The sequence below is a fragment of the Mustela nigripes genome, chromosome 3 (genome assembly GCF_022355385.1).
Source record: "Mustela nigripes isolate SB6536 chromosome 3, MUSNIG.SB6536, whole genome shotgun sequence".
In the NCBI taxonomy this organism is placed as follows: domain Eukaryota; kingdom Metazoa; phylum Chordata; class Mammalia; order Carnivora; family Mustelidae; genus Mustela; species Mustela nigripes.
The window spans coordinates 85,408,978-85,435,600 of NC_081559.1; the positions used below are offsets into that span (position 1 = coordinate 85,408,978).

Consider the following 26,623-nt stretch of genomic DNA (forward strand, 5'->3'; position numbering starts at 1 on the left):
GAGCCCCGCACCAGGCTCCTTGCTCAGTGGGGAGCCTGTCATTCCCTCTCCTCCCCTCTCCCTCTACTTGCCCCTCCACCTGCTTCTGCTTTATCAAATAAATAAGTAAAATCTTAAAAAAAAAACAAAACTGAATGGAGCAGAGTTTGGGGGATGAGAAAATGGGGAGTTCTAGTTTAATGATTATAGAGTTTCAGTTTTGCAAGATGAGAAAGTTCTGGAACGCTCCTGCACAGCAATGTGAATCTATAGCACAACTGCAGTTAACTCAAAATGGTCAAGATGACAAATTTCATGTGTTTTTTTTTTTTACCACAATTAAAAATAATTTTAAATTTAAAAAATAACACAGTAAAACTGCTTGAAAGAGTTAGCGCATCTAACTCAATAATAAATTAATAATTATGGAACATTTTTTGAAAACTGAATTAAAGTTATCCTAATTTTTAAGTGTTAGGCAACCAAGTTCTTGGATTTCAGTCCTAATTTCTTTGCTATGAAAATACTGCCTAAAAAATTGTCTATACAGTTTTCAAATCTAAACAGACTAATTTTTGAGAAATTGCACAAGAAAATGCAGGTCAAAACAAAATAAATCAATGAACTTTGGATTATAGAATTTCACTTCTCTTTTGAAAGATTCAAACAGTGAAACACAAGAAAACCACCACTCCCAGGTGCTGTGTTCTGAGGCTGTAACTACCACCCATTGTTACCCTTTCAAATCTCAACATTTCTCTGAATTCAGTGAATTTCAGTGGACCAAGCAAAAGTTGAAGCTCATTGAGACGAAAATACTTGAAACAAAACCAGAGTAGTTTTCAGTGGTTTCTCTGTTTTTGTAACAATAATTCCGCCATATCTTAACACTCACTTTGTTCAGAGTTTTTGTTGTTTTGTTTAACACTTTACTCTGGCTATTTTTTTTATTTTTATTTTTTTACCATTTTTTAAAAAGTTAGATTACAAAGTAGAGATTTTTTTTCAGAGTTAAGTGTCATAATGTTTTCTTTTTGAACAAGGTGAGCAAATTTAAATTTATCCCACAGAAAAGCAAGAGAAAGAAACCTCATAAGAAGTAGGCAAAATGGGACTATGAAATAATGACGGAAATTTATAGAAACTAGTGTCTTTAATTTATAATCCCACTTCATGTAGAAAGAATGAAATTAATCAAAAGCACAAGTAGATGGCTACCTTTTGAAAGATCCCTGGGATAAAACGATAGGATGAAAACTAATGGACACAATGCATTGATTCAAAAATTTATTATAACTTTTTTCTCTCCATATGCACTCTACTCTGATCATTCAATCATTTAAATTTTTTTAAAGATTTATTTAGTTTAGAAAGACAGAGAAAGTGGGGAGAGGGGCAGGGGGAGAGGGGCAGAGGGAGACAATCCTCAAGCCAACCTCCCACTGAGGATGAAGTCCCACACAGGGCTCGATCCCATAACCCATGGGATCACAACCTGAGCCAAAACCAAGATTGTGATGTTCAACTGAACAAGCCACCCAGGCACCCCTCTAAATGCTTTGTTTTTACATTTATTCTTATAGTCTGCATATTTTATTAGGTTAGGGATAGCGAAAACTTGAAGCTGAGTGTGAATTTGTAGTTTATATTAATACTAATAGTTTTGATAATACCAGTTACCTATAACTATCATATCTCAGCACTTACATTATCTCCTTAGAACAACCGTATGAGGTAAGAATCACTATCCCTTTAACATATGAGAAAACTGAGGCTTTGAGAGATAAATAACTTGGCTAAAACCACACAGTGAAAAATGTTGTGAAAAATGAAAATACCCTGCATCTTCATGAACGGCTATGAGTGTAGCTTCATTTCACTGTAGATTATTCTTCTACATCTACTACAAACCCTTCCTTTATCTTCTTGATAAATGAGTTTCCTCTTTTTGGGGGGGTCTCCTATTGCCCAATATTTCCTTAATGGTAACTTTATCTTGGACGCAGACACTTGTTGTGATTGACTCCACGACTGAACCAAATGTGATCATTAGCAATCATGGTCATTGACCAGAAGCAGTAGCTCCCGTGGTTCCTCTGCTACATCTCCAAGTATTCGCCAAGCAGCCAGTTATAAACCATTCACTACAGAGAGTAACATCCACAATAACACATCTTTTGAAATCCACTTGAATTCAGAACTATAATCACTAACAACTCAGCGTATTCCAGAAGATGCTACTACCTCTGCAAATACCATAACCGATACCAGTGAAGAACATTAATGACCAGCACAATAAGCCTATTAATTTCCTGCTTCAGATCTGGATCCCCTTCTAACCAAGACCTCTCTATGCCCAGATGAATGTTTTCATGTCATTCCTACTGTGAACAGACTGAGGACATATTCTCACATGTTACTCAGGACAACCTTAAGAATCCAAGAATAGCATAGCTAGAATCCTAAGGGCTCTCTCAACCAAGCCATAAAATTATATGTGAGAAAAATCTCCAAAGAAGTAAAATGATTTGCCCAAGATCATAAACTAATGAGTGGGGGGAAAAAAAGAGATTTCACTGCAAATCCAGTGCATTTCCCACTTAGAACACTTTTATTTTTATTTATTTATTTATTTATTTTAATTTTAATTTTTAAAAAATACTTTATTTTTATTTATTTGACAGAGAGAGAGATCACAGGCATGCAGAGAGAGAGAAAGAGGAAGCAGGCACCCAGCTGAGCAGACAGCCTGATGTGGGGCTCCATCCCAGGACCCTGAGATCATAACCTGAGCCAAAGGCAGAGGCTTAACCCACTGAGCCACCCAGGCACCCCTCCACTTAGAAAACTTTTAAACAAAAGGCCTACTATGTGTCAAATAAGGTACTATGTATGGTAATGCAGTATTTTGTATAACCCTCACAACATTCACAAAAAATAAATAGTATTACTCTTCTTATATAATTGAAAAAGATTAAATAATCTAATAATCTAGTTAAATTCACATAGTCAGAAAGCTGTAGGTATTGCTACTAACCCCTTACTCTTTTTTTTTTTTTTAAGATTTTAATTTATTTGACAGAGAGAGAGAGAGAGCACAAGTAGGGGAAACAGAAGGCAGAGGGAAAGAGGGTGAAGCAGGCTCCCTGCTGAGCAGGGAACCTGACCTTGGGATCATGACCCAGCTGAAAGACGCTTAACCGACTGAGCCACCCAAGAGCCCCAATGACTTACTTTTAATAGTTAAATTCCTATTTAAAACAAAACAAAACAAAACAAAACAAAAACAAGGGGAAAAAAATCCAGAAAGGATTATGCCCCTAAGAAGTAGTAGATCGATACTGAGATTAGAGGAAAAAGGTGTAAAGTTAAGACCTGGGATACCAAAAAACTAAAGTAAAGGTGTTGCATGAATATATTAGTCTTTATTTTTATTTCTTTTTTCCCAAAAGGATTTAATTGGTTTTTAAACATACAAAAAATCTGAAACAATAAAATAAACTAAATTTAAAATTGGTGTACAAAATGAGCCTAAGGGAAAATTCAGTGAAATTAAAAGACAAAATTATTCCAAGGAAGTCTTCTATACTTGCCAAGAATGGTCTATAAATTTGAATCTGAGTTTTCAGACAGGCTGCGTGAAGAGGGAAATGTGATTCATTACATGGATCAGAGTGTCCCTAAAACAAAGAACATGCCATTTGTTCGGGAGGACACAATTCTTCCTGGTTCGGAGATCATAGAGAAACTTGTCCCTGTGGCCCTCCTTCAGAAGACAGAGCACAGAACAGGGAACAATCACCTCAAAATATGCTCTCAGCCTGCCGACCAATGCACTGCTTGGGCTGTTGAGTGCATCATTCATTAGTGCCAGGTGGCAGCATTGCTCGGGGCAGAATTAAGTCACAGTAGTTCTTTGGGGACAGCATGCTAGTTTTCTCAGGTAAAGGGCCGAAGGGACAAGAGAATGATGCTGAAAGTGAGGAAGTCCTGCATAAAATCCAATACTAATGCTGATTCCCATAATACCTTTGCTAGGACACCCAACCCATCTCCACCTGGAAGGCATTTAGCCCCTTCCACTTACTCATTCCATCTGAACACAATTCACACTTCCTAACCTTTTCTGATGCAAAAGAACAGATAGAAACTGATGGTTTCTGCACCAGACCTAGTCTCAAGCTGGCCTGAGGAGAATGAGTGAAGTGAACAAAACAGGCAAAATCCCACCAAGAGAACCAGTTGGGCCATGGTGTGCTCATAGATTGTGTCAGTTCACTGGCCATATGGAGGTCCACCATTCATGGCTTTGCAAAGAGCACCAGTTGTCATTGGCTAACCTCTCTTAGGAGCCATTCCTCCCATTCATTATTTCACTCAGTCACTGAGTTCAGCAATATCTATTAGTAATTATTACAGTTTCATGCTTAGGAAACACAGCTATACAAGATGCACAGTTCCCCTTCCTAACAAAGCTTGTGGGTTACCCTCTACAGAAGATGCTCTTAATTTAGTCAACTCAAGAAAAAATCATGGAGCTGGAGAATTAATAACTAAAACTCTACATGCTGCCTTTTTTTTTTTCCACCAAAAGCTGTGAGACAATTCATCTGGGAATCTGAAGAGCAGCCAGTCCTTCCTTGGGGATTAAATAAAGACTATAGCCTTGTAATTCTTTCAGTAGTCCATGCCTTTGATTATGTCATCTATCAAGAAGAAAACTAATATGTGACAAATACATCATAATATTCTGTGAAAGACTTTAAAAAGTTGTGAAAGCTAAAAATATTATGGAAATATTCCCTTTAAAACATGTGCATGTTGATAAAATGGGCCTTAAAGCTATTATTATATAAGTATACCTGAGTGTCTTTCATAGTTAGAAACTTGTGCTACATACACAGATAATGAGGGGCACCTGGCTGGCTCAGTTAGTAGAACATGAGCTCTTGATCTCAGGGTCATGAGTTCAACCCCCACACTGGGTGTAGAGATTACTTAAAAAAAAAAATACAAAATAATGAAATAAAAATAATCAATTTATTTTACCTAAACACTAGACAATTATATTAATTAACAACATTTAATGCCTAGCACCGAAGGACTCACTGATTTACAAATTCGGCCCTTATGGAATGTTAAAAACATAATTAGGAATAGCCTGAAATGGCAGCACTCATGTACTCTTATCTGTTTATGTGCACACAGTGTGGTTATGTATGGAATAAAACATCAAAATAGTCATTTCACATCATCAACCTAGGATCAGAGGATGGTAAGAAATAACTATCCCAGAGAGAGTTCTGCATTCACTTGCAAGTCTTCTAAGTAAAACTAGAATTGTCACTACCCTTCCCCAACTCACAAGCTATACCAAAGGAATATAGACAACTGGAAAACAAAGAGCACTTGACTGTACAAATTAAACAAGTTTCCAGCATTTTAACATAAAAGCATACATCATAAGATGCACTGTACAGCATTATTTATACAAGGTGAAACTCTTACCTTTTCCTCGTTCAGACTGTCTACAAGTACTTCGTACTAAAGGATTAGATCTACTTCCTTCAAAGCTACACGTATCCATACCATAAAAGATTTCATTGAATGTAAAGGGCTCTCAGAGTACCTGAGTGGCTCAGTGGGTTTAGTACCCAACTCTTGATCTCAGCTCAGGTCTTAATCTCAGGGTCATGTGTTCAAGCCCCACAGTAAAGGCAGTAAAGGGCTCCCTTTCTTGGATGTCAGGAAGAGCAGAGTGTGTGCCATGAAGGCCTCAAGCACATTATAAGAGTACAGATTGGTACTGTCTGCCCACACACAAATTCTGCATTCTTCCCCTCTATCACATGCAAACATTTGCACCTAATTATGTCACCAAGTCCTGCTTCTAGTACTTCATGTCTCTGCTAAAGAAGATGAAGTCTTCAGGGGAAAGTATCTACTATGGACAGGTATTGGAGGAATCCCCCTTGTAGATGAAGAACTTCAGCACTTGGCTATACTATGAATCCCACAGTGGAACCAACAATACATACCAGGAATACTGGTACCTGAACACTGCAAATGTTGTCACCCAGTGCTACTGAGACACAGGCACCCAGCACAATCTAGATAATGAAGGTGGAGGAGATTGCAGCCAGCAAGTGCCACTGACCAGCAATCAAGCAGTTCCACGACTCCAAGATCAAGTTTCCACTGACCAACTGTGTCCTAAAATGCTACCACAAGCCATACTTAACCAAAACTTTCCTTTAGATGTAGAGCCTTCCAGTGCCCAGGTATGTGCAAATACATTCCTTGGGAAAACTAGAAGAAAGAGAGAGAGAGAGAAAGAGAGAGGGAGGGAGGATAGGAGAGAGAAAGAGAAGGAAGGAAGGAAGAAGGAAGGAAAGAGAGAAAGAAAGAAAGAAGGAAGGAAAGAAAGAAAGAAAGAAAGAGGAAAGAAAGGAAAAAGAGAAAGAGGAAGAAAAGGAAGACCCCAGAAGGATCCCATAGATCACGTCTACGCCAGACCACTATTTCAAGACTGGGAGAGGTAACCGTTTCACCCAATATATAGAAACAAGCAGAGAGAGTGAGGCAAAGTGAGGAGACAGAGGAATGGGTTCCAAAAGAAATTTCAAGGGAAAAAAAAAAAAAAAAACTCAGAAAAAGACCTTAGTGAAGTGCAGATAAGTAATCTACATGATAGAGTTCAAAGTAATGATCATAAGGATGCTCACCAAACTCAGTAGAAGAGCAAATGAACACAGAGCTTTAACAAATAGATTAAAAAATAATAATAAGAAGAAAGTACCAAACAGAAGTCACAGAGCTAAAGAATACAATAACTGGGCTAAAAAAATATACCACAGGTTCAACAGCAGACCAGATAAAACAAACTGATCAGTGAGCTAGAAGAGAAAGCACTGAAACTTACCCAGACGGAGCAGGAAGAAAAAAAAATTTTTTTTTAAGTGAAGATACCTTAAAGGACTAAAATAACAACATCAAGTGGAATAACATCCATATTACAGGGCTCCCAAAAAGAGATAAGAGAGAGAAAGGGGCAGAAAATTTATCTGAAGAAATAATGTTTAAAAACTTCCTTAATCTGGAAAGGGAAAAAAACTACCAAATCCAGAAAGCCCATAATTCCTTTGCAGCCAAAACATTCACAGCAAGACACGTGTTAAAATCTCAAAAGTTAAATACAAAGAGAGAATCTTAAAAGCAGCACAACAGAGCAACTTGTTTCACACAAGGTAGATCCCCTAAGGCTATCAGCAGATGTTTCAGCAGAAATTTTGTGGGCCAGAAGAAAGTGGCATGATATGTTAAAGTACTGAAAGAGGAAAAAACTTCCAAGTAAAAATACTCTACATGGCAAGGTCATCATTCAGAATATAAGGATATTGTTGTAGATATGCAAAAAGTTAATCACCACTAAACTGGCCTTAGAAGACATGTTAAAGAGACTTCTTCAAGCCAAAAAGAAATAGCACTAATTAATGAAAAAAAAAACATACAAAAGAAAAAAAAAACTCACTGGAAAAGGTAAATATATAGTAAAGATGGCATATTTAGTCATTTATAAAGCTAGTATGAAGGTTGAAAGACAATAAGTAGTGAAGTCAACTAAAATTACAATAAATAGTGATGGGATACATAAAAAGATGTAAATGTGACATCAAAAACATAAAATGGGGGTAAAAATATACTTTGAGAATATATTCAGATTTGAGTGTAATTAATTTAAAATATACCACTGTGTAACTAGGATGTTATATAAGAACCTCATGGAACCAGAAAGGAAAAACTTATAGTAAATACAAAAAAGAAAATGAGAAAGAAATCTAAACATAACAAAAAGAAAGACATCAAACCACAATGGAAGAGAGGAATAGAAGAAAATGAATACAGAGGAACTACAAAAACAGCCAGAAAGCAATTATCAAAACGGCAACAGATACATACCTATGCACAATAATTACTTTAAATGTGAACAGATTAAATTCTCTAATCAAAATATATAGAGAGTAGCTGAATGGATAAAAAACAAGATGCATCTATATGCTGCCTACAAGGGACTCACTTCAGAAGCATACACACAGACTGAAAGTGAAGGGGTGGAAAAAGATATTGCAAACAAATTGAGATTTAAAAAGAGCTGATGTAGTTATACTTACCTCAGATGAAATAGGCTTTAAAACAAAAAATGTAATAAAAGATAAAGACATTGCATAATGATAAAGGGGTCAATCCAGCAAGAACATATAACATTTATAAATACCTATGAACCCAACATAGGAGTACTAAAATATATGAAGCAAAGATTAACAGACCTAAAGGAAGAAATTGACAGCAACACAATAAGAGTGGGAAATTTTAACACCCCACCTACATCAATAGATAGGTCATCCAGACAGAAAATCAATAAAAAAAATCAGCCTTGGGGGACCTGGGTGTCTCCATTGGTTAAGTGTCTGCCTTCTGCTCAGGTTGTGATCCCAGAGTCCCAGGATTGAGCCCCGCATCAGGCTCCCTGCTCAGCAGGGAGTCTGCTTCTCCCTCTGCCCCTCACCCTGTTCATGTTCTCTCTCACTCTGTCTCTTTCTCAAATAAATAAATAATCTTAGAAAATATCAGCCTTAAATGACACCTAGACTAGACAGACTTTATTAAAAGACATATATGGAACATTCTTTCCAAAAACAGAAGAATACAAATTTTTCTAAATAGCAGATGGGACATTCTCCAGGAGAGGTCACATTAGTCTACAAGACAAGTCTCAAGAAGACTGAAGTCATATTAGGCATCCTTTTCAACCACAATGGTAGGAAACTAAAAAAACTTGAAAAACAACAAAAATGTGAAAATTAAACAACATGCTACTGAACAACCAACAGGTCATCAAAGAAATCAAAGGAGAAATCAAAAAATATCTAAAGATAAATGAAAGCAGAAATATGCCAAACCAAAACCTATAGGATGCAGCAAAAGTGAATAAAAGAGGGAAGTTCGTAGCAATACAGGCCTAAGTCAAGAAACAAGAAAAATCTCAAATAAACAATGTAACTTACAACTAAAGGAGCTAGAAAAAGAGGAATAAACAAAATTCAAAGTTTGTAGAAGGAAAGAAATAATAAAAGTAAGATTCAAAATAAATGAAATAGAGACTAAAAAGACAAATAGAAAAGATCAAAGAAACTGGGAGTTTTTTGAAAAGACAGATCAGGTCGACAAACCTTTAGCTAGACTCACCAAGAAAAAGAGAGAGCTCAAATAAATAAAATCAAAAATGAAAGAAGAGAAAGAACAAATGATACCACAGACATACAAAGGATTATAAGAGTCTACTATGAACACTTAAATGCCCACAAATGGGACAACCTAGAACACATGGATAAATACCTAAAAATATACAATCTTCCAAGACTGACTCATGAAGAAATAGAGATTCTGAACAGAACAAAGACCAATAAGGAGACTGAGTACTCATTAAAAACCTCCTAACAGGGGCGCCTGGGTGGCTCAGTGGGTTAAAGCCTCTGCCTTCGGCTCAGGTCATGGTTCCAGGTTCCTGGGATCGAGCCCCACATCGGGCTCTCTGCTCCTCGGGGAGCCTGCTTTCTCCTCTCTCTCTCTGCCTACTTGTGATCTCTGTCTGTCAAATAAGTGAATAAAATCTTTAAGAAAAAAAAAAAAAAAAAAAAAACCTCCTAACAAACAGAAGTCCAGGACCAGATGGCTTCACTGGTGAATTCTACCAAACATTCAAGAAGATTTAATACTTAGCCTTTTCAAACTTCTCCAAAAAACTGAAGAGGAGGGAATGACATCCAGACACTTCCTTTGAAGCAAGAATTATGCTGATACCAAAACAAAACAAAGACATCACCAAAAAATAAATAAATAAATAAATAAATAAATAGGAGGAAAGAAAGAAGGAAGGAAGGAAGGAAGAAAAAGAGAGGAGGATTGATTATAGGTCAATATCCTTGTATTGGGATATTAAACATAGATACAAAAATCTCTGGGGCACCTGGGTGGCTCAGTCAGTTAAGCATCTCCTTTGGCTCAGGTCATAATCCCAGAGTCCTGGGTTTGAACCCTGCATCTGGCTTCCTACTTCAGCAAGGAGTCTACTTCTCCCTCTCCCTCTGCCTCTCCCCCTAGCTTGAGCTCTCTCTTACTCACTAACGCTCTCTTTCTCTCTCTCAAATAAATAAATAAATAAATAAAATATTTTTTTTTAAATCCTCAACAAAATGTTAGCAAACTAAATTCAACAATACACTAAAAAGTTCATATACCCTGATCTAGTGTGATTTATTCCAGTGATACAAGGATGGCTCAACATCTGCAAATCAATTAACCTGGCACATCACATTAAAAAAATGAAAGATAAAAATTATATGATCATCTTAATAGATGCAGAAAAAACATTTGACAAAACTCAACATCCATTTATGCTTAAGGAAAAAAAAACAACTCTCAACAATGTGTGTGTGTGTGTGTGTGTGTGTGTCATGTGCATCAACATAATAAAAGCCATATATGAAAAACACAGTTAATATTATACTCACTGATATAAAACCTGAAATCTTTTCCTTTAAGATCAGGAACAAAACAGGGATGCTCACTATTTCCATTAAAAAAAAAATTTATTTTAAGTAATCTCTACACTGAAAATGGGGTTTGAACCAGAAATCAAGAGCTGCATGCTCTTCCAAATGAGCCAACCAGGTGCCCCTTCCTCACTTTTATTCAACGTAAGTATTGAAAGTCCTGCCACAATAATTAGGCAAGAAAAAGAAATAAAAGGCATCCAAACTGGAAAGAAGAAGTATTTGTTGCTATTTGTGGATGACACAGTATTATATTTAAATAACCCTAAGGACTCCACAAAAATGATTAGAGCTAATAAATGAATTTATTAAACTGCAGGATAAAAAATTAATATACAAAAATCTGTTGGACTTCTATACACTAATAATGAACTATAAGAGAAACAAAAAAAATTCCATCTACAATCATATCAAAAAGAACAAAAGATCTAGAAATAAATTTAACCCAAGAATTGAAAGATCTGTACACTGAAAACTATAATATACAAACTGAAAGAAATTAAAGATGACACAAGTGGAAGGATATTCCATGTTCATGGTTTGGACAAATTAATATTGTGAAAATATCCATACTACTCAAAACAATCTATAGATCCAGTGCAATCTCTATCAAAAGTCCAAAGGCTTTTTTCACAGAACTAAAATAAATAATTCTAAAATTTGTGTGGAACCTCAAAAGACTCCAAAGAAGCAACACAGTCTTGAAAAAAAGACAAAGCCAGAAGTATCAGGATCATTGATTTCAAATTACACTATAAAGCTACAATAATCAAAACAATATGGATTGGCATAAAAACAGACACATAGAGAATCCAGAAATAAACTGGCACATAATAGAGAATCCAGAAATAAACTCATACCATCAAAAAAATTTATGGTGAAGGCATCCAGAATACACAATGGATAAAGAATCGTCTCTTCAATAAATGATGCTAAAAAAAAAAAAAAATAGTTACTGCACAACACAAGAATGAAACTGGACCAACCACTATCTTATGCCATATATTAAAATCAACACAAAATGGATGACTTTAATGCTAGACCTGAAAACATAGACCTGTCAGACCTGGAAAAAACATAAACAGTAAGCTCCCTGATATTGGTCTTGGTGATGGTTTTTTGACTCTGACTCCAGAGACAAGGGAAACAAAAGCAGAAATAAATAAATGGGACTACATCAAACTAAAAAGCTTCTGCATAACTTTCTCTACCATCTTGGAGCCTGTGGAGGGAAGAGGACACCTAAAACGATAAATAGGTCTGGAAGGTTGTGGTCCAAGGTCATTTTTGCTGGCTATAAGTGGGGTCTCTAGAACCAGAGGGAGCACAGAACTCTTCTTAAATTTGAAGGTGTTTATGCTGAAATGAAACTGAATTCCATCCAGGTAAGAAATGTGCCTATGCGTACAGAGCAAAGAAAAACACAGTGACTCCTGGTGGCAAACCAAACAAAACTGGAGTAATCTAGAGAAGAGTAACTCATGGAAACAGTGGCATAGTTTGTGCCAAATTCCAAAACAAATCTCCCGCTAAAGCCATTGGCCACACAATCCATGGGATGCTATACCTCTCAAGGATTTAAACTTACAGAAAAGTAAATAAATAAAGGTGTAGATTTGTTCTCTTTTAAAGAAAGAAAGAAAGAAAGAAAGAAAGAAAGAAAGAAAAGAAAAGAAAAGAAAAGAAAAAGAAAACATTTCTGTAGAGCTAAGGTAACCATCAATGAATGAAAGGCAACCTACTGAATGGGAAAAGATATTTGCCAATCATATATCTGATAAGGATCGATATTCAGAATACATAAAGTACTCATACAACTCAACAATAAAAAATAAATAATCTAGTTATACAAATAGGCAGAAGATCTGAATAAATATTTTTTCCAAAGAAGACATAGAGATGACTAATAAGCACAGGATTAGATGTTCTACATCGCTAATCATCAGGGAAATGCAAATCAAAAAACCACAATGAGTTATCAATTTATACTGATCAGAATGGCTACCATCAAAAAGACAGGAAACAGCAAGTATTGGTGAGAATGCAGAATGCAGAAAAAAGGGAACCCATGTGCACTGTTGGTGGGAATGTATATTGGTGTGGCCACCATGGAAAACAATATAGAGGTTCCTCTAAAAATTAAAAATAGAGCTATCATATGATTCACCAATTCCACTACTGGGTATTTACCTGAAGAAAAAAAAAAAACACTGTTTTGAAAAGATATATTCACTGCAGCATTATTTATAATAGCCAAGATATGGAAATCACTAAGTCCATTGACGGATGAGAAGATATACTAAAAATATACAATGGAATACTACTCAGCTATAAAGAAGAATGAAATCTTGCTATTTGTAGCCACATGGTAGACCTTGAAGGTATTATATTATGTGAAATAGTCTGACAGAGAAAGACAAATACTTATATGTGGAATCTAAAAAACAAAACAAACCAACAACACAAAATAAAGTCCAAACTCATAAGTACAGATTACAGAATGGCACTTGCCTGAGAGCAGGTGGATGGGGGGAATGAGTAATGGGGATCAAAAGGTACAACCTTCTAGTTATAAAATAAATAAGTTATGGGGATGTAATGTTCAGCATGGGGAATGCAGTTAGTAATATTGTATTAACTTGTACAGTAACAGATGGTGACTACACTTACTGTGGTGATCATTTCACAGTATACAGAAATGTTGAATCATTGTGTTGTATACATGATATTAATGTAATATTGCATGTCGATTACACATCAATAAAAAACATGAAGGGTTCATTTCATATTTTATAAGGAAATATTGCTAGACATCTACGTATGGTTCTTTTAGTACCTTTTAAGATATACTTAACCTCAAATAAATAAATACTAAATAATAAAATATAGCTAACCTCTTACTTTTTCCCACCTAGTCTCCCAGACTTAAGACCCTTTTAAATGCTCCACAGACCCTATGCACCATTACTTCTGAAGTACAATGATATCACACAGATTAAAATGAGCCCATATCCCAAATAAGTACAATCATTTTGTTGTAAAAATTTGGAAAGGGTTTTTATAATTTTGTTTTTGAAATATTAGGCTTCAAGTAATATGCCTGATTTATAACTACGATTTCCAAGTGATCATCAAGTATGGATGCTTTCAGAGTAAAAAGGTTTAACTTACAAACTCTTTTCAAATGTCTTGACATTTTTATGCTACTTTTTTGACAATGAATGAAGCTGCCTTAATATTGCATTTTGTTTAGTTATTAAGTTGAATTTTGTATTTCTTCTAATTTGCAACCTGTGTCAGTGTGATCAGGCCATAAATATTTTCCAAGGCCTGTGAAACTTAGAAACTCTGGAGTGCCTTCAGTTCCTAATGAATTTGACAGGCCCACCTACAACAGCCCCAGATTATCCTCCCCGCCAGAGACCCTGCACAGTCCTTAGGGACTGGACCACAAAACACTCGGCCCAAAGACTGGCCACTGTGCAGTCCTAACTGGTCTTTGCTGGTTATAGTTTGACACTGACTCGTCTTCTGATAAGCAATCCTCATGAGGATGGGATACCCTCTCTGAGCACACAGAACTCCGCAATATCTAGTGGCTACACGTGGGTCCTTGTCTGAAGCTCTTTGTATTTATATCTTTCAAATAAAATCTTCTTTTGAGTTTCAGCTTGACATTAGAAGGAATAATGCATAATTTACCACACTCCCTCTCACCCACAAAAAAAGCCCCAAAAATTACTCAGTGGAAAAACCTTCAGAGATAAATAGACACAACATGTATCTCTTAATATTTCCTGTTCAGTATTCAGAGGCTTCTTGAAGGCAACACTGTAGCTAATAGCCCAGGCTCCCTACCTGGACGGAACTGTGCTGGGGCTAGAAGTCTCCCAGCCCATCGCTCCCTACACAGTAGCTCCACATCCTTTATACTGTGCTGCTTTTTAAAGGAAAAACGTCTGGGGAAAATTGTTAACTATGTAGGTAAATATGCATATTGTTAAATTTAAAATTCCAGAGAGATTTTTCAATATTTACAATTCTGATTTCCTTGTAGATGTTCCTAAAACAATGGCACCATTAAACCTTAACATTAATACCTTACATTGAGAACAAATGCTATGTCTTTTATAAGCATCTCCTTAATCTGTTCTTTCTCTTTATTCATTTAATATCAGCTGAGCACCTTCTCTGTGCCAGACACCATGCTGAGCCCTGGTGAGTACAGCAGACGGAGTCCCTGGGAATAAAGGAGGCAACAATTGCAACCCATTGCGGTGTCTTCTGTAAGTGCTTCTGCATGGCTAATTTAAACCTGCTTTACTAAAATTCAATCCCATTTCTCCTTGTTCTACCCACAGAGTAGGTAAACAACAGCCAATCACTATCCTCTCCAACATAGGTTTCCTGATACTTGAAACACTCCAATTTCTTTTTCCTTGCTCAAAATAAATGTATTTTTTCACAAAGAAAAGAAGATTACATTTGATGTGAGCCACAAGCCAATATAACTCCTTTGCTGTGTCATCACATTGTCATTGATATGAAAATAGAGAATATAAATTTTCAGTTACATTGAAATGATAGAGGAAAATAGAGTCTCATATAATCAACCAGTTTCTTAGATATTAATCTATACACAATCCTGATGGTACCATTCTTAAAAAAAAAATGCACTCTAATGAATCAAAAATTGTGCCATATTGCACTAGCTGGGAAAAAGTAGCTAATAGGTCTCTATCCCATATGACTCATATCTAAGTACCCTGCCCCCAAAGAAATCAAGACACACTGTCACTGAGCCACATTGCTATCCCTTAAGAAGACTATAAAATGTGTACATCACTCATTCGTTGACACTGAACTTGTGCCAAAACTATTAAGAGCACATATTAATACATATCCCAAATGTGTAGGAATGACTACAGAATAAAACTCAGAATGAAATTGGTACTCACTATTAATTTGTCTTTTATAAATGATTAAGTAAAGCATATGAAGGAAATAAAAGGGCAATAAATACCCTTTTATCACAAACTGGGGGGTTTCTCTTACTCTGGGCTTGCACACAACCAGTTTAGAAATGTGCATAATTGCCTATGGTCAACATCATATCACTGCCAGATCACACATTAAACAGATAACCACTATTATTATAAAAGCGACTTCCTTGACCTCATATTTTGGTCTGGCTAGGAATTCCTGTATTTTCCCAGATCAGCTGTTACACGGTGCCAATCTTGTGCTGTGCATGTCAATTTTGTACCAGTGTAAGTGACCGGCGCCTCACAGAGCATACTTTAAAACACACTTATATGCATAGGAATAGCATAAGTTCAAGAAATATGATCATAGTTCTTGCAGTGTGTTTTTTTTTTAATCTGAAGTCTATGTGTGTTTTTCTATTATAGCTAAGGTACAGTGTGTGTTATTTGGCAGCTGAATTTGACATGAAAATATAAAAGGTTTGGGCAACCACATATTTGGAAATAGAAATCTTTCCTGAAAACATGGCTTTGGTTTTTAAACACAGCTAAATTTCTGGAAACTTCAATTTGTTAAAGACAGCCAAGACTTCAATCATATTTAACATATTCCTGGGGTTTACATATAGTGTTTCAAAGTAATAAACAACATCTTGTTTGGAGTAGCATGAAGAAAATGAGGCAAGCACTTCTTTAGAGTAAAAGCTCCACTTTTTAAAAATAGTTTGGAGACTCATTCTTATGTTGGTAAAATCACAAAACACTATTCAGCAAACAAAACATGATGAGCTCAATTCAAGTTGGTAAACATTTTTAGCTGGCTTCATTTGTAGTAAGAATTTTAATGTAACCATAACTTCAAGGATATGTCTCTTATAATAGAGACTTGAGGGGCAAAACTTTTTTTTAATTGTTAATAAGAACAATGGTGTCAAGTTTGCACTTGAAAATCGGAAGAGATGTGATGACAACAGTGAATTGATTGAACAAGTTTAAAAATCACATTATAGCACACTGAAATGCAAGCACATTTACTCACTAGTGCTCTCACTGCAGCGACCAACAAGCCCCAGGCCTGATTCAGTAGCAGAAAATAGACTCCTTCCATAAGGTAGGGTCTATATATACCTTATCTCCAAAATGTAAAACCAGCAGTAAACCTGTAAATCTTTCACATGCTTTTGCCTCCTTGGTCTAAACAAAATAGCGATGTCTGAAAACTCAAGTCTCTGAATAAGAATAAAAAGCCCTTTTCAATAAGCAATACATGACAAGTCAAAATAGTCCTATCCAAGAAAAGGAAGGTGCTTTCTCTATACTCTTTGTAAGAAGTCAGGTCAGGGTACCCATGTAGCTCAGTCTGTTAAGCGTCTGCCCTCAGTTCAGGTCATGATCCCAGTGTCCTGGGATCCTGGCCCACATTGGGCTCCCTGCTCCACGGGGAGTCTGCTTCTCCCTCTGCCTCTGCCTCTCTCTATGTCTCTCATGAATAAATAAATAAATAATTTTTTTTTTTTTTTAAAGAGAGAGAAATCAGGTCTAATTTCATTTCACTATGCTTTTTCCCTAAACAGGAACTCAACGAACAGAAAATCCATTGTAAGAACAATTACAGATTCACATCCAGATAATTTATGACAGATCAACTAATAAGAATGTAAACATCTTATTCTGTGGTCAGTACTCCTTAATTTTGTCTGCATGTAATTCCTAACTTGTTTCATAATAGATACTTTACTTCTAATGGTTAGCAGGTAAAACATGAGAATTTGTCTGAAGGTTTAAAAGTTGGTGAGATGTTACTTCACACTCATTAGGAGAGATATGATCAAATAACAGAAAACAACAAGTGTTGGCAAGGATGTGGAGAAATTGGAGGCTCATGACTTATTGGTGGGAATGTTAAGTAATCTGGTCACTACAGAAAACAGTATGTCAGTTCCTCAAAATCTGGCAATTCTACTTCTGGGGATATACCCAAAAGAATTGGAAATAGGGTCTCAAAGAGATATTTTGACACCCATGATATAGCAGCATGATTTGTAATAGTCAAATGGGGGGAGCAACCCAAGGATCAATTAATGAAAGAATGAGAAACAAAAATGTGGCATATTCATACAATGGAATATTATTTGGTCTTAAAAAGGAATGAAATTCTGACACTTGCTACAACATGAATGAATCTCAAGAACATTATACTATGTGAAATAGACCAGTTACCAAAAAGCAAATGCTCTAAGATTCCCCTTATGTGACCATGCTTTGAGTAGTCAAATTCTCATAGAGACAGAAAGTAGAACAGAGGTTCCCAGGGCTGGGGGTAGCGGAGAATAGGAAGTTAGAGTGTAACGGGTACAGTTTCAGTTTTGCAGGAAGAAAAGAGCCCCATAGATAGGTTGCACAACAACATGAATGTACTGAACTGTATACTTAAGAATGGTTAAGGTGGTAAATTTTATGTAATGTGTATTTTGCTCCCAAGGAAATATTTTTTAATTGAAATAAATAAATAAATACACTCTGTAGTCTGAAGATCAGGGCCAAGCATGTTGCATCATTTCATCATTGAATCTTCACAACAGCACAGGCCATGAGTTATATTGTGTCCATGTTACAGAAGGGACCATTAAGACCAAAACCTCAGAACTTAGAAAAGATCACACTCTTAGTCCAGTGGAAGGTTTGGGGGACAAATAGCTCCGTACCTGTGCTATGTCCAGTAGCATACTCCTCTAGCCATTTCATTCTTGCCTCTGTCACTGTTCAATATGAAAATACCCTCACTTTTTAGAGGAAGATGGACGCCTGAAAAAGCCTATGTTAAATGTCTGTCTGTCAAAGAAGTTTCTGATCCCAAAGAGGAAAGGATTTATGAGAATATCCAACCATCCACTTACAGAAAAGATACTATGAAATATTAAGCGTTTGACTAAAACTCTCTTCCTATAGTCTAACAATGGACAAACATCAGGAGAAAAAAAAGGAAATCAATATTTTAAAACCATTTGTCTCACCAATTCACAGCTTAGACTCTCAAAATCCTTATTAAGGGAGGAAAAAAAAAAGATACTTACAGTCTTTGCCCAGAAAAGTAAAGTTTTATGTTCCCTATGCAAGCAAGAGTGATAAGATGGAGTAATTTAGTAATAAACCTTAAGACTTTAAAAAACATCAAGGAAAGGTTTATAGTGCCATGTCTAGATATGCCTAAGAGAACTTAGAAAGTACACAAACTAAGGGCTGTAAGATCTTAGAGGGATGGGGAAATCTTTTGCTCATTTTATACGATTTTATGAATAGATGATACATTTTTTAGCATTTTTCAAATAAAAAAGGAAAACCAGACAAGACTAATAAATGCTTTCATTGATGCATATTGCAGTATAAAAGAAGGAAGTGCATTGTCAATGACTATGTTGATTTACATAGCAGACACCTTTATCCTTCATTAATAGGAAGTACTATAGCACAGTGGTTAGAAGTAGGGGTTTTTAAATCAGGCTTTGTTTGAACTTAAGCCTCATTCTCACTGGTTGTGAGGTGGAAAAGTATGATTTACCCACTCAAAATTTATGTTCCCATCTGTAAAATGGGGATAATAGTATCAATCTTTCAGGTTTATTGTTAAGGTTTTAGAGGTTACTATGTCTGGTACATACTGATCTCTCAGTTGAATACAATTATTAGAAGATTACAGTTAACAAGAGAGACCAGGTGACTCTACAATGTTAGCATTAAATTAGCTGAATGTAGACATAAGGGATCAGGAAAAACAAACTGATAATAGACTGTAAGGAAAGCTTGAATTTGATAATAAGTCAGCTTAATTACTCAGATATTGATTAGGATAATAATGAAGTTAAATCTGTAGGCTGTTTCTAAAGATATCATGTGCTTGCTTGCTATTCTAGTTTCCTAAGCAGTCAACAATCTCAAGAGAATGTTCCTGAGACTTAACCATGTATGATTAAAAATAATAGATGATATTGAAAGCATCTGGTTCAGCAAATGCTCCCAGGACTGAATAGTCAAGGTACTAATGTGGCTTTTTAAGATAATACAAATTGCCAATAGGAATGTTGACTGAATTTCTAAAAGGTAAACTGCTTAACACAGAAGAATGAGAAGTTATTTTTTAAAGAGTTAAAGGTGATCCAGTTGAGATTTATCACAGTTAAGTACTAAACCAAGACAAGAAAAAAAAAAAAGTGATTCAAGTAAAAGTGGTTAAGCAGAGATTTTAAAAGCAAGCTGTTTGGACAGTTAGTAGAAATCTTTTGTGTTTACATAATAAAATCACATAAAATAAACAGAAATAACAAAGTTAGGCTGAAAGGAAAATGGCAGGCAATGAACTCAAAACCTACAAAATATTTCAAATAATCCTAAACATTCTTCTACAGATGTTAAACTGAGCCTTCTCATTAAAGAATAATTTTAAGTCAGAGTTCAGTGTTGGGGGGGCAGGGATTTAATGATGGAGAGGCATAGATTTATCTTGCTGCCTCAGCAAGTATTGTCATAAAACAATTTTGCTTTCCAACTTTATAAAAAGAGCATTTGAGCAGTGTACACATACCAGAAGAAATTATTGTGGGTAGAGAAGTAAAGTTATACTGGCCTTTTATTCCTTCCTACTATTACGGAGATTTAATCATATCTTGGACACGTATGCAGAGCCCACCAAAGATACTGACAGGATAGAAGCCATCTTCACAGTGAAACGTGGGGGCTCCTTGACTCCTTTGAGAAATCCGTCCTGGTCAACCACCCACAGAACGACTTTGTCTTAGAGAGAAGACAACTACAATTGTCTTATTATCCTCTCCATTGATAATAGTGTCAAGGCACTATTTCCAAAGTGCCACTTAGTCTACCTGAGAGGAGACAGAATGTTCTAGATGTGTGGATCGTCCTGCCCCTGATATTCTCCTGCTTGCCCATTAGCACAGATTAGTTTACTGTTCACACGGTGCCCTAGACACTAGTCTGAGAGCAAGTGGACTAAAGCAGAAACAAGCCTTTGGTGAGAATGGGAAGTGGGCAAGGGGTAAGGCACGGTGGAGGAACAGCATAAGGCATCAGGCCAGAAAAACAGGCTCTGATGGACATACGGTGTCCATATTTTCCAAACCAAAACTCATGACACATAGCTTGACAAGTATGATTGTACTTATGGGAACAACAGGACAGAATATTTACAACCCAGGTTGCCCTGGAAAATCTAGGGTATATAAACACCACATCCATAAAGCCATTGCAAGTGGGAAGGCTAACATAACCTACTTTGAATTCTGCAAGTGCTGGCCAGCACATGTGAAAGCAAGTTGAAGTCCCCTCGTCTCTATTTATTTCGATCACAAATGCATTACATATTTTTGACACATTTAGGATCTCTATTCCAAAGACTTGCCATAAGAATAGCAGGTGATATCTGAATGAAATAGATTTTTACAGTTGAGTAGAAAAGCAGGCATCATATCAGATTAGAATTATTTGCCAAACTTGCCTGCCCAGGCCTTGCAGGGGGACTAAACTCACCCAGAGACTTCAGAGTAACGGAAGGGAGGAAATATTCTCAGAAAGCCCATGCGCACTTGCACACAGCTTTCAGATTAGGCTCCACAAGTTTCCAGGAAGAAAATTAATCAATTTAAATATGTGCCCCTTTTTTTCTTGCCTTCCATCCATTTAATTACTTGCATGTGAGCGTCACTGTTTCTTACACAATGGCCCCCCACACACAAAAACTTCAATGAAAGCTTCTTGTCGAAAGAAAGACAAAGGTCAATAACCTATTATCCCCAAGCAACCCTAAAACAACAAACCAAGGAGGGGTAAAAAGCCAAGAAATGTTGAGAACAAGGGAAAGATCTTCGTTCCTTGTATTCTTTTGACAATGGATAAAAGTTATGATTTCTGCCCAATAACTATAAATTGATAGCGTATCCAACTTTTAAAGAATGTGTAAGGAGACCCCATAAAATACTGGAAGAGTTATTCCGTGGAGGGTCAGGAATGCTTTAAGGACTAAAACCGTATCAGTATGATACAAGTTGTTAAAGCACCACAGAAACTGCAAGTGGGGAAAAGCCTGAGGGATGACCTAATGAAAGGAAAGTCCCTCTCTTCCACACGAGGAAACTGAGGCACGACAGCACACCCAGGGTTACCTCACTGGCTGCAACTGAGTCAAGCAAGGCACAACCCCATCTCCTGCAGAGCTCACAGACGAGTTTATTCATCTGTAAAATGACAGTGCCGGACTCCGAGGTCAATGCCAACCACAACATCCTGCGATGCTGTATTGATTGATTGCTTTGTAATCTACTTATTTGTATTTTGGCTCTTAAATAAAGGTAAGGCTGCCAGGTTTGACATATTTCTAGCCCTTAGAAAGCTGACCTGACAGTAAAGCCCTTCCAAAACATTTATAGAGACAATGTTCAGAACAATTTGCAGAATTTAATAAGGTGACACATTTTGAAGCATGGTGCAGTTACAGCCTGCATGGATGCGTGTGAGGGAGGTATTATTTTTTTTTAATTTTCAAGATGTCACTGACAAGGGAGACATATGCCAAATGGTAACATAGGCCTCTATTTAAAAAAAAAAAAATCCTTGAAAAACGCATGAAGAGCAACGAAGAGCATGATGCAAGAATGAATGAAACATGAAAACATGATACCGGGAATGAGAAAACACAGTGATTAAAATTATTTAAGGTCATGTGATGCCTCTTCTTTTCCACTTACACCTAATCCCAAAATATCGCCATGCAGAGGTTTCCCAATATTTAATATCGTAATGTGAATCCTGGAGCGATCCTCTTCAATCAAAGTATATAAATTAGTATAAAATCAGCTATATTTTTAAAATTTCTATACTAGTTATAATGTTTCTTGTTTATCTTTACCGTGGACTCCTCCCAATACTTCATACAGCTCTAAGGTAGAATTTACACAGTAAAAGAAAAAATGTCTATGTGGCATAAATATTGAATGAATGCTCAAATTGTTAAAAGCTAGATTAGCCAATTTACTATTATCTAAAAAAGGTTTGATCAGATGTAGTATATTTTACATAAATTATAGGTAAGATGCTTTAAAATATAATAAGCCAGTGATCAGAATATTCTTTTAGGGTCACGGGAACTTTTTTCATAATACATAGTAGAATACTTATACCACCAAAATCATGATTGGGAGCAATTAAGAAAACGAAAGTACTTGAAAAAATTGTTGCACACTCTGGTTGCCTGATTTCCTGACTGACCTCAAAACTGTCAGGTAACTAGGTGAAACTTTCAGGTCTCTAAAGCATTTTCCCTATGCTGATAGAAGGACCTTTGCAATTAAGCAAATCTGGTTTTGAGCTCACAGCTTACTAGCTGTTTATTCTTGGGCAGTTATTTCATTTCAGTGACAGTTCCATTATTTGAAATAGTAAAAATGTCTGAATCACTAGATTCTTAAAGTGATTAGATTAGATGGTATCCAAAATTTAGCTGTCATGATGTATGACACCAGGAAGCATCCAATAAGTGGAGGGAGTCCTAGAACAAGTAGTAAGAGTAGGAATGGGCCTTACTATGTTTTCTTTCTGTTGTGACATGTTGTCATACAATTAACACAGGTCTTGGTTCAGGGAGGGTTGGATCTGAAGTCAATCTCTATGCTCAGTGGCTGGGTGATGAGAGATTGTCTCTGGTTCATTTCTTCTGTGAAATGGACAAGCTATTACTATTCTTATGAAAATTAAATGAGATAAGACATGTTGGTGTTACACAGTGCCTGGCACAATGGAGGGATCCTAAGGAAATGCTACTTCCCAGCACTCCTTGACCTCCCAACTCCCTCCATTCCTTTACTCACTCATTCAAGCATGTCCTCAGCCCTGGAAATACAAAAGAAACAAGACTGTCCATTCTGGTTTCAAGAAAGGGATAAGAAGGTAGAGAAAGAGAGAGAGATTATAGGATGTGATAATAAATTTAAAGGAATTATAAATCATTCTTGAGAGCACAAAAGAGAATAGAATAAAGCTTGCTTGAAAAATCTTTAGAAGATCTTAAAAATCAGTGAAGCCACTTAATACCCAAATGGCTAAAAAAAAAAAAAACAACAACAACAACAACACTAACAACAACAACAAGCAAAACAACAGAAAATAACAAGTGTCATTTCCACAAGGATGTGGAGAAATTTGAACCATCATACATTGTTCATGGGAATATAAAATTCTATGGAAAACAGCTTAGGGGTTCCACAAAAAGTATAATGCAGACTTAAGACCCAGCAATTTCACTCCTAGATATTCCAAAGAATTGAAAGCAGATATTCAAACACATGATAGTACATAAAAGTACGGCAGCACCATTCACAATCACCAAAATGTGGAAACAACCCAATTGGACAAATAAAAGGTGGTATATCCACATAACGGAGTACTATTCGGTCATAGTAAGGAATAAAGTATTGACGAATGCTACATGTATGAACTTTGAAACGTTATGTTAAGTGAAAGAAGCCAGTTACACAAGACCATGCATGCATTATGTGATTCCATTTATATAAAATGTCTGCAGGAGGCAAATCTCTGAAAACAGAAAGATTAGTGGTTGGTGAGGGCTAGGGAGATGGGGCAGCAGTGAGACCTAAGAGTGTAATGTTTCTCTTTGTGGAGACAAAAGTATTCTAAAATTGACTCTGGGGATGCCTGAGTGGCTCAATGAGTTATGCATCTGCCTTCTGCTCAGTCGTGATCCCGGAGTCCCAGGATTGAGCCTCACTTTAGGTTCCCTGCTCAGCGGGGAGTTGGCTTCTCTCTCTCTCTCCCTGCCCCTTTCACCCTGCTCATGATGTCTCTATCTCTCTCAAATAAAAAAAAAAAAAAAATAGAATCTTAAAAATAAAAAATAAAATTGACTCTGGTGGGGCGCCTGGGTGGCTCAGTTGTTCAGTGTCTGCCTTTGGCTCAGGTCATGATCCCAGGGTCCTGGGATCGAGTCCCGCATCGGGTTCCCTGCCTGGCAGGAAGCCCGCTTCTCCCTCTCCCACTCCCCCTGCTTGTGTTCCCTCTCTCACTGTGTCTTTCTCTGTCAAATAAATAAATAAAATCTTAAAAAAAAAAAATGACTCTGGTGATGTTGTACATATCCATGACTATGCTAAAAAGCACTGAATTGTAGGCTTAAAATGGGCCAATTAAAAGATTTAAAATGGCTCAACTATCTCAATCTGCTTTAAAATTAGAGAGAAAGAAGCTAAAAATAAAAATGTTAACACACACACACACAATGTCCTAGGAGTTTAGCCAGACTTCCCCTAGATCCAGTATGGACAGTGACCGTGGGTGACCATTCCAGGGCTGGAGCTGAAAACAAACTAAGAGTGTGTCAGGCACAGAAGGTAAGAATGGAACCACATGTCCACAGCCCAAAACAGGGAATGGTGTTAGCATCTTCTGTAACACTAACAGGTTGAATGGGAGCAGGGCATGGGAAAAGGGGCCAGAGAACAAGGAGAGATGGAGATCACTTTGGACTTGGAAGAGTTGCACACAGCCATGGCTCTGAGTGACTCTACTGTTTCACTGGGCAGGTGTGCTGGCAACTTTGTGATCTTTCTTAAGCATCCATTTCCTATAAAACGGTAATAAAAGTAATGCTTACCTCACAAGATACTTTGAGGATTTAATGAAACAAAATAGATAAAGGATGTAGCCCGAGCCAGCAAACAGTAGGCCGTCAATAAGTATTAGCTCCTTGCATCTGTGGGAAACCAAGAGTTTAAAATGAGAGATTTCCAGTTATCAACAAAATGTTATATTAGATGATGAAGGTTTCAAGCTTTTTGAACCTTTGAGTAATTTATACACATTACCACTAATTTAACTTCTTCTGATCCATCAAGAAACATGCATGGTTTTTTAAAAACCTCTAGAGAATTATGGTAAATGTCTCCTAGACTAATGATACTGTTCTGGCCTCAGTAGCTCAAGCTTAGCCATAAAAATAACAAGATCTTTCCCGATGATGATATTCTAATTAAATATCCCAAACTTTATTCCAGGTATACACAATCCAATATTGGCAGAGTTAATTCAACCAAGAGCATTCTAGCCAGTAAATAATAAATTCTCAGAAGCCAAAATTTCCATTTATACCTGTAAATAGAAAATTCAATTTAATGCAAATTGTTAAATAATAAGACCAGTGGGCAATGAACCATAATAAACACATCATATGAAATGGATCAGTCATGCAGCATGGTGACCAGGAAAGAAATCTGTGACGCGTTCTGAAGCTAAATGCTATGTGTTTACACACACGTGCACCAAACAGGGTGCTACTCCAGAGACACAGTACACATATGAAAAAAGTACAAATTCTGATTGAGTGGCTGGTTCCGTTCCTCTGTATTTAAAATCTTTTGGTCACCTTCCTTGGGATCATCTAACCATGAAGAATGCTATTTTATACAATGCTTGGCAGAGCAGTTGTTAGGAAGAGGAATCCTGTAAACGGTTTCACTGAAGCTAAAAATCATTAAGAAGTGGATTCAGGCATGCTTTTTATTAAGACCTCCTTCCTGAGAAAGTTCAGAAGTCACTGTCCACAAATTTAAAAAGTAGCAAAATACTTGCAAAATCACTTTAGTTATGAGGCCCATAAGATGAAAGTCACTCAATGTAGATAATTTTTTCCAACTATAATCTGGGCAATAAGACAGAACTTAGGCTTCAGAGATTTTGGAGGTCGTTCAAGGTGCTAGATTTAAAGTGTATCTTAGAGCATGTCTAGAGAGAAAGGGACTTGAGGGAGAAAAGTTAGGAAGAAAATAGGTTTGATTTTTTAAACATTTTCCAGCTTGCACGCACTCTCTCTCTTTAGATAAAACATCCCACATCTGAGCTTAGAAACAAAAGAAAAAAATCACATGGATCATCTTTCACCCTAGTGACCAAGGCGCTGACACCCTAACATAGGCTGTTATAACAAGAGAGTAAAATCCTTAATGCTGATGCAACACTTTGCTTTTTGAG

At 36.6% G+C, this 26,623-nt stretch overlaps 1 long non-coding RNA gene and 2 pseudogenes across 14 annotated transcripts in view; 2 read left to right on the forward strand and 1 right to left on the reverse strand.

Moving 5' to 3' along the window:
• The window catches only part of LOC132013906 (uncharacterized), a 74,520-nt gene that overhangs the window by 32,332 nt on the left and 15,565 nt on the right, over window positions 1-26,623 (reverse strand). For 13 of the 14 annotated variants that reach the window (XR_009403146.1, XR_009403143.1, XR_009403153.1 and 10 more), the window contains 2 exons: window positions 25,251-25,349; window positions 11,453-11,524 (listed from right to left, as the gene is read on the reverse strand). This is a non-coding gene — a long non-coding RNA (uncharacterized LOC132013906). The remainder of the gene's footprint in view (window positions 1-11,452; window positions 11,525-25,250; window positions 25,350-26,623) is intronic. The other variant, XR_009403141.1, reaches the window with a different exon arrangement.
• LOC132013340 (large ribosomal subunit protein eL20-like) lies at window positions 5,747-6,237 on the forward strand (annotated as a pseudogene).
• LOC132013341 (large ribosomal subunit protein eL33-like) lies at window positions 11,614-12,174 on the forward strand (annotated as a pseudogene).